The sequence below is a fragment of the Megalops cyprinoides genome, chromosome 16, assembly GCF_013368585.1.
Source record: "Megalops cyprinoides isolate fMegCyp1 chromosome 16, fMegCyp1.pri, whole genome shotgun sequence".
Taxonomy (NCBI): domain Eukaryota; kingdom Metazoa; phylum Chordata; class Actinopteri; order Elopiformes; family Megalopidae; genus Megalops; species Megalops cyprinoides.
In genome coordinates, this window is record NC_050598.1 from 5031229 (window position 1) to 5040000 (window position 8772).

The 8772-nt window shown below is 49.8% G+C and overlaps 1 protein-coding gene across 1 annotated transcript in view; it reads left to right on the plus strand.

The window, feature by feature from the left end:
• Positions 1 to 371: 371 nt before the first annotated feature.
• LOC118790592 (neuronal tyrosine-phosphorylated phosphoinositide-3-kinase adapter 1-like) overlaps positions 372 to 8772 on the plus strand; it is a 40650-nt gene continuing 32249 nt past the window's right edge. The window contains 1 exon segment of the mRNA XM_036547544.1: positions 372 to 657. The gene's annotated coding sequence lies outside the window, so the exon portion shown is untranslated.

Sequence of the window (8772 nt, forward strand, 5' to 3'; positions counted from 1 at the left end):
GTACACAGGCGTTGTGCGTCAGGAACACCCCATGATTATATTTGTGAATGAGCAGTTTTTTTTTAGGGAGGAATTTAGTAACGTCGCAATGAATTGCACCACGGACTCAGCCTCAACTATAACCGGACCTTGCTCGTCCAATCGACGAGAGAAACGGAAACGTAATTTTCAAATAGAATAACCGCTTGTGTACTTATTTAGTCTGCTTAGTGAATATTTCCTGCGCCTCTTTCTTGATGTAACGGTAATTAAAGTGTTTTTTTTTTCATCAATTTACCTTTTTCAACCTTTCCTCCCTGAAGAACTGCAGTATCATCATTATTTCAGGGTGTTTTTTAACAACTGGAAACCTTACTATTTTCTTTTTTTATTGTTCTGTTTGCGTCAACAGTAGTTGGTTGTACTTGCTCCTTAATTTGTCTATGGTTTAAGGAGTTGGAGAAATTTCATCGTATTTTGCCAACTCTGTACCAGACGTTGAAAATGGTATTTTTCCTCGTGTGACTGGAACACGTTTTGAGTTTTCATTCTCATAAATCGCTGAAAAGCAGCTAATTTACGCCGACTGCTGCTGTTTATACTTCGATAAACAGAGTTGTCCGTTGTCAAGGCTCATTTCTTACGTTTGGATGTGACGGCGTCAGACCACAGAAGCCGGTAAGTCAATTATTATCGCTATTATTGTGAAAGACTGTATGGCTGGTGGGTTCATTTGTAGCAGTTCGTCGCAGGAGAAACGACAAAGGATAAAACCGCTTACAGTTGTCAGTTATGGAATTCAGCAATTCCATAACCCATCCCTGCTGTTCGATGGGTTATCGTAGATTGACATAATCGTTCATTTCTTTGACATATTGCGCTTTCGAGGCGACTGGATCCGGTAGACTTGCAATGTCTTGATGGTATACTAACGAGTTCATTTTTACCCCACTATGCACCTGTTTGATTTGAATTCAGTCAGTTTGCACTCGGAGCTTATCGGTTACTAGGTTATCTCAGGGAGCATGTTGGCGTGGAATGTAGCCGTGCATGTGAGTTTGGAAGTGTCGGGAGAAACCCCTGTCAGCAAGCACGATATGGGTGTGTATCATTTCAGAAGATAAGTGGATCTGTGTAAATGGGGATATGAGGTGTTAGACTGTGTTATATCTTGAATGTGAATGCGTCTTTCCAGGGTACAGTTCAATCCATGGGTCGTTAATATGAATGAAGAGATTTGCTGGCGTGTCATACCGCGGTGCTTTCCAAACCGATGGTGTCGTGACAGCGTCAATCGGCTTGGTTTTTTTTTATTTCTCTGTGCGTGTGTGTATGTTGGTCTCATCCGGCACGGCTACGTCCTACAATGCAGTTGCGTCCCTGAGTCCTCTGGTCAATGGGTCTGTGTTCTTGGCAGTTTGTGCGTAATAGACGCTGTTTATAGCGCTGCCGTTGCCCCTGCCTTGGCCGTTTACTACGGTATTTATACTCGCGCCGACCGGAGGGTTGGGGGGGGGGGTGCACACCCGCCTCATAGCCCCGTCTGAGCGTGACGCTAGCGAGGGAGAAAACACGGCGCAGTGCCTCCAGACACACACACGCACACGCACACACACGGCAGCGAAACGCACAGCAGACGCGGACTCACGCACATGGCATGCTATGATTTAAGAGCACACGGTAGAGTAAGGGATTAAAACAGTGCTTGCCCCCCCCCCCCCCCCACACACACACACACACACCCCTCAATCAGAACCGAGTCTCTTCATTACGAGGCAGTCATCAGAAAATCACCAAGGAGAGCTGGAGATTAGCGTCCCTGTGATCTGATTTGATGCCAACCCCCACCACCCCCCATTTGCTGTATCAGCTGAATAAATCAATGCCATTTGTTTAACTGAACACACACGACGTGGCTGGCTGAACCAGGGAGGGCACTCTGGAGGAACTGGGGGGGTGACATTGGAGTGAGGCGAGGGTGGGGAAGCGCAGTGCTTCCCTCTGCCACGCCGTCGAGAGCATGTGCTGCTCCGCCAACACCCTGTCTGAACCCAGATCAGTTACCTGCATTTCTCGCGCCGCTTCTTGCTGCAATGCCTTTGAACCCAGTTTGAACACCAGCTTTTCCTTTTCCTTTTTTTTTACCCCCAGATCAACTGACAGGTGTCGGCGCTGGTATCCTCAACACTGCAGTCCACAGTAAAGCCATCAGTGAATGAATCAGATTTTACTATTTCCCGTGATCTGTTCGCCAAAGAAGGCTTTATGGACAGTGACAGGGATACAGCTGGTCAGGTTATGCTCCATATCGGGTTCCAGCAGAGTGTAAACACAGCTTGTGTTGTGGAGTGCGGTCTTGATGGTAATGGTCAAGGACTCAAACCAGAAAGGGTGGTGGGGGAGGCAGGGCATCAACCTTGGGTTCAGAATCTTGCCCTTTGAGGGGAGCCACCAAGCCTCCATTGATTTTCCCAGTCTGGTGAATTAGTCTGGAGGACATTAAATACATGGTGATTTCACCCAAAAAGCCCAGCGCTAACTGTTCCATTTAACCTGGGATCGTTAAACCGAAGAGCGCTCAGCTGTACTCTAACCCCAGTGATAGCCGTGTCTGTAGGCATCGAATGCTGGCCATATTGAATGTGCTGGCTGGCCTCTGCGCCTTCTGCATGGCGGATTCAAATGATATTCATTGCATCAGGTGTTACAGCCACTACCCTTTTTGCATGATTTTTTGAATGGAGACAACACCTGTTTATGTGAGTGCTGATGACCCACTCAGTGGACAGTTCCATTGTGTTTGACACTGACCTCTCAGTCTGGAAAGAGTTTTCTTATTTCAGTCTGGCCTCCCACAACATAAATCACGTCAATGCATTTTAAATAGACGTGAGATTATAAATAACATGTCAATGTTGTGAGGCGTTGCTGACCGCATGGGGTGTGTCTGCTCAAAGCTCACAGTCTCACCACAGCGGCTAAATTAATCTGTTTTGTGCCCTTCTCCGCCCCTGTCTGGAGGTGTGTGTGACTGACAGTACAACAACCAATCAGATGCTTCATGTAAAATGCACGCCAGCGCGGACAGCCAAACATTAACAGTGTTGGCCGTTCAAAGAGAGGTCTGGCGAGTTATATGGTGGCTTTATGTTCAGCCGTGTGTTTTGTCAAGCCTTGATCATCTGTCATCATGGGGGGGTTGTTCCTGACCTTCAAAAGACTGTCAAGAGACATTGACACTCCTGGTTATCATTCCACCCCAAACAGGTGCTCTCTCTGAAACAAGTGAAGGCAAACAAGTGAATATGTCCCGAAGTGTCCGCTGTCACGCGTAAAATTAGATCCACAAACTGAAAAGTGGTTTAACAAGACCATAAGAGGAATGATTGAGTCTTAGTAACAATATTTATTTTTGATGGTTGGATTCATCCATGCAGATTATTGCAGAATCAATTTTTCAGATCATATAGATTTAAGCAGTTTAGCTCTGCCCAGTAACATGGATGGTAGATCTTCAAAGGTATACTCACCTGTACCGTCTGTAATCTGCTGTGTTTTTCTTTAAACACTCATGGCGGTCATTATTCTTACAGGAATGCATGGAGTGGACTCTAGTGGGTATAAGGTAGCATAAGTCATACATAAAAATTGTGCTTGATGATTTTATTTCGTTTCTATTGATCATTTGTTAATCCAAGGTATTGGACTAAATTTGGCCTTTCAAACCTCACCAATGGAAAAAAAGAGGACCCGCAGAAATGGATTGGATGTGTGTGGCTCTGCAGTGCTTGTCATGTGATGGTAATACAACTGTCACGCCAGTGTCACAGTCACAGTGATGGCGGTCAGCTATCTCTGCAGCGGTTCCCGTTGGTCTGAATGGTGGACCTGCTGTTTCAGAGGGTGAACTGCAGATGAGCCTGTGGGCGGGGCGTTGCAGTTGCTCAGCAGACACCCTTATCCCAGACATCTTCCCGTTCTGTAGCTCAAAATTTTTATGGTTCCATCCGTTTACATAGCTGGGCATTTTACTGAGGTAATTCAGGGTAAGCAGCTTACCCTAGGATAAGATAGCGGTGGCCTGAAGTGGGGATCCGAAAGTGGACTATGAGCCCTGCTCCTTACCTATGCTGTCCTCTTTATGGGGGCTGAGCTGTCCACCAGATGGCCTGCCGGGCAGACCGAGCGGGACAGAGGTTGAGGAGGACGCGTAAGAGGCGGAGAGAGGAGTTTCAGGAACTGATGAGAGCCGACAGGGAGGGGCACACGCGAGACAGGCCGAAAATACAAGACCGCCGAGTGCCTGGGCGTAGACCGCCGGTGTGTTAGGTTCTTTCAGAGTGTCTGGCATGATGATCAGAAAAGGAGAAATGGTTATCAGGACACCCCTCCCCCCACACCCCCCATACACACAAGACCATCAGAGAGATGCTCTGACTCAGAGAATGGTCAGACAGAGAATGGACAGAGAGGGAGGGAGATGGAACAGGCAGACAGAACTAGACAAACTCCTAGCTTGGAACATACAGACCACCACAGGCACGGAGAAGGAGAGGGGCAGTCTGTTTGCCTGTCTGCTTAGCGGTCTGACCAATAGACAGACAGGCAGAGAGACAGATGTACTCACTGAGAGCCCAGTGCTGGCACCGTGCCACATGCCTGTCAGTCTGTTTCACAGTGAATCTCCGCAGCTGATTTCCTGGAAGTCCCTAATTGAATTTTACTGGCAAACACGTTTGATTGTATTAGGCATTATTCAGGGCCCTGTCTGTATTGAGGGACAGGGTTGGGGGGATGGAGGCAGGGGGAGAGAGGGAGAGACGCAGACACATGCGCCGGATTTGTGGTCAGAACTGAGCGACAGGAACAGGTGGAATAATATTAGCGGTTTAGCTGGTCGGGTAAGAGAGACAGAGTGGAATTAGGTGGACTGGTGGCAGCGGTGGCGGTGGAAGCCATGCTTTCAAGCCTGGGTGGCTTAGCAACCATGGCATAACATTCTCAAAACGTTAGGAGAACGGGTTCAGCGAGGCCACAATGGCAGATGGTATGCACTAGTATGGAAAGACCTTCTTTGAATGGTAGCCACTTCCGCTTGTCACATTTGCCATGAAGGAGCAGGGTAATCACTCTTTGGGGGAGGGGGGCGTACTTGAACATTGAGCCGATCCACTCTGCCGAGATCAGGGGCGCCTGCCTTCTGACACCCCCTTTATCATTCCTACGGGCTCTTCACGATGTTAATGTCTCTGTCGGTACTGTTAACAGAACTGGGTCCCCTCTTTCCACTGTACCCCAGTGATCCAATTCCATGTCCCAATCCCACACTGCCAATGCTCTCAACCCATTTCCCCACTCACACACACACACACACACACACACGCACACGCGTGCGCGCACGTACGCAAACACCCCTGCATACTCGGCCACTCTGTGCTCCCCATAACATTGTGTAACTTGGAGGTTACAGTGAGACAGGAGTGAAGAAGGGGGCGTGGTCAGAGACAGAGGGAGCCTGTATGGCCTGTATCCTGCTTAGCAACCACATCCACTCAGCTTAAAAGTAAATGGCGGTAAAAAAAAAAACATACTACTAATAATAATATTACAGGCAAGTGGAGTAAATGTTTCAAAGGAGCAGCTTAATGGTGTAAACAATGTGAAAGCGCATGCGTGGGGAGGGATGAGCGGGCCCACTAGATGCGCCTCTCCCTCATCTCCACTCTCAGCTTATTCCTGCCTTTCTCTGCCCCGCCCTCACACCCCAGCCCTCCACCGGGGGTCGTTTTATATTAGTGGCACCGAGGGTCGCCGAAGCGGTTTCACACGAGTCCTCGTTGGGACGGGGGAGGGGACAGGGATGGCATGCCGGCTGCGTGGTAAATACCAAAAGGGTTTCCAAGAGCATCGGGGGAAGACATCGGGTAATGCTCCTGCCTCACTGTCACCCCAATGTCATGGCGCTGTGTCTCAGAGCTGCAGTGTCACCGCAGTGCTTGCACTGCTGTCCAATGAGCTGGGGCGTCCGGCTCTCCGGCGGCATTCCCCTGGAATCTGGAGAAGCCACAGGAGGTAAAGCACTCAGCACGCTCTCCCCGCCGGGAGGGGAGGGGAGGGGTGTGTGTCTGTGTCCGGGGGGGGGGGGGGATAGGTGGTTTTGGGGCTGTACCGGCGCTGCCCACCTGCTCCCCAAGGGTTATGCAACGAGCTGCCGGGCGCGTGTGAGCGTCGCTGGGCCGTGCTGGATCTGCCAGATTGGGCCCGGGATACGTTAGGCCAGGCCAGCGTGGTAGATTACAGCCACACTGAACGGCAGCCACACGCCACCACTGTGTCCACTGACCCGGGATCAGCGCCAGCTACAGCCTCACGGAGGTGGCATGCATTTGGGGGCGGCTGGGGGTGGTGGAAGGGGGTGGGGGTTGCGAGGGGGGCTGGCGTTGTGACAGAGCATGCCGATGCAGTGGCCAGCGCGACAGGAGCTCTGTGGACTGCACTGGAGGGCGGGGGTTTGGGGGGAAGGGTGTGTGTGTAATCTGTGTATCACTCATTGTCATTGAGGGTGTGTTGTTTCCCTGTGGGTCGGGACTCGGATCAATACTCTGTGTGTGTGTGCGTGTGCGTGTGGATGCAGCGGTTGGGAGCTGGCCGTGTAAAAACGTGACTGCCGGGTGCTGTCGTCACGGTGAGTGAGAGAGTGTGTGTCAGTGTGTCAGTCAGTCAGTCAGCGTGTGTGCGTGTATGCGTATGCGCCAGAAGGCAGGTGGGGGTGGGGGATATGGGTGTGTGTGTGTGTGGGGGGGGTGGGTGGTGGGGGTGTTGCTGCTCTGTGAGAACGAGAGCGTGCTGTGCGTGTGTGTATGTGTGCGTGTGTTTGCGCGCGCGTGTGTGTGCGTGTGTTTGCGCGCGCGTGTGTCTGCTGGCTCACCTTGGTTATTGCAGACTCCAGTGAAAGATGCAGGAGCCAAGGGCAGGGAAGAGGGGGAGGCAGAGGGAGGGAGAGGGAGGGAGGGAGAGAGGGTCATTGAGTACACCAGACTGCAGACTCCACAGCGAGGGAGGAGGGGGACCGGGGGACGGGGGAGGGGGGGGGGGGTGTGAGAGCAGAGAGGAAAAGCGAGGGAAGCGGAAGAAGGGAGAGAGAGGAGAAAGGAGACAGGAGCCAGGTTCATTTTTCAGCACAGTTTCTTTTTTTATCCTGTTTTCAGGCTGAAGAAACGGTGGTCCTGCTGCGTCCTCACATTCTGGCTACACAAAACACGTGTCGCATTCTCTCCAACGTGTCTGCGGAGCTACGCTAAGCATGCTTCTCTTCACACGCGTGCCGCATGGTACACAATTCACGTATACCTGCCACCACCTTCAGCTGCTAACTTCAATTTCTTTCCTGTAATTAATTCCCCCCCCCCCCCCCCCCCCCCCCCCCTTATAAATGAAACGAATCACAGATAAAAAGGAATGGCTGTCTGAGAGATTCAGTCTGTACCCAGCCCTGCATTCATAATACCATATCGAGCTATTGATTCTTTTAAATTGGATTTCTGCAGCAGGTTATAATCTATCTATGCTGATGTATAGCACTTTATATATTTTTTTCTTTCTTTGCACTGTGTTATATTTGGACAGCCCTCGTGGGCCACCTCCTCCGAGCTGTCAGATTAACAATGCGTTTTATTAACATTATTTTACTGATAAACACCATGCCAATTCATAAAGAGCCGCAATTCCTTTCATGGCGCGACTGAGGGGGTGAGTGGCAGGCGCTCTCTCACCCCAAAAAACATAACTCGAGGTATAGATGTAATTCAGGGCATAACGACGTGTCGGAATTCAATTTATCTCATGCGGTCGGTGTCGTGGACTCTGTTTGAGACCTGCATGTTAATTCACATGATGAGTGACTATAAGGCTGTTCCTCATTTTGAAGTTAGCCGAGAGAGTGATTTAGCCGTGACACTGTCTGTGTTTAAGCACACTGACCATCATTGGTGACCATTGTATTTGATGTATATTGCGTTTACCCCTAAGCTACCTTTAAGTTGTATGGAAGTGACATGTATGGAAATGTCAAGCGTAGCGTGTAAGTCCTGACTGGGAGATGTGCTCCATCTGTGCAGCTTGTGATGTTTATAGGGATGTATATATGGACACATGTAAGCTGGATGATTTTGGTACACAGCGCCTCAGAGCAACCCCCGGATTCAACCAGCGTCTGCCTGCTGTCACTCTCACCTTCCACAAACACAGTCGGGTTTAAGCTCAGTGGTTTAAGATAAATGTAAGATAAATTTAATCTCAGTGGCTGTCAAAATGAATGTAAAGAAAAGCTGTGATCCTATTTGCGGCGGGGAATAGGAACACTATTAGCAGAGACAAACTTGAGGTCAAATGGGGGCCCCGCCAAGCTCTCCTTCAGCCGGCAGGAAACGTCAGGCGGCATGTGCCGGCGGCCGGCGCTGTGGTCAGGAGTGAGCATGTGTCAACTCATGGTCAGCCATGATGGTTATGAAACCCTTGGGACCAGATCCAAGTCATGTACATGGCGGCAAGAAACACGGATATACACACAGTAGTTATTATCTTATTAAATATTTACAGGTCACAGTTGATAGAGTAGTCATTATACTGTAAAATACACACACACACTCACACACACAGCAACTGAAAGTGAATTCTCCTCTCCCTTCAGTCCCGTCTTCCTCTACCCACCCCACCCTCTCTGTCTCTCTCCCTCTCTCAGAAGTCATCATTTTGTTCTTTTGTGTTTTTTTGTTTCTTTTTGAGTGTAAAAGG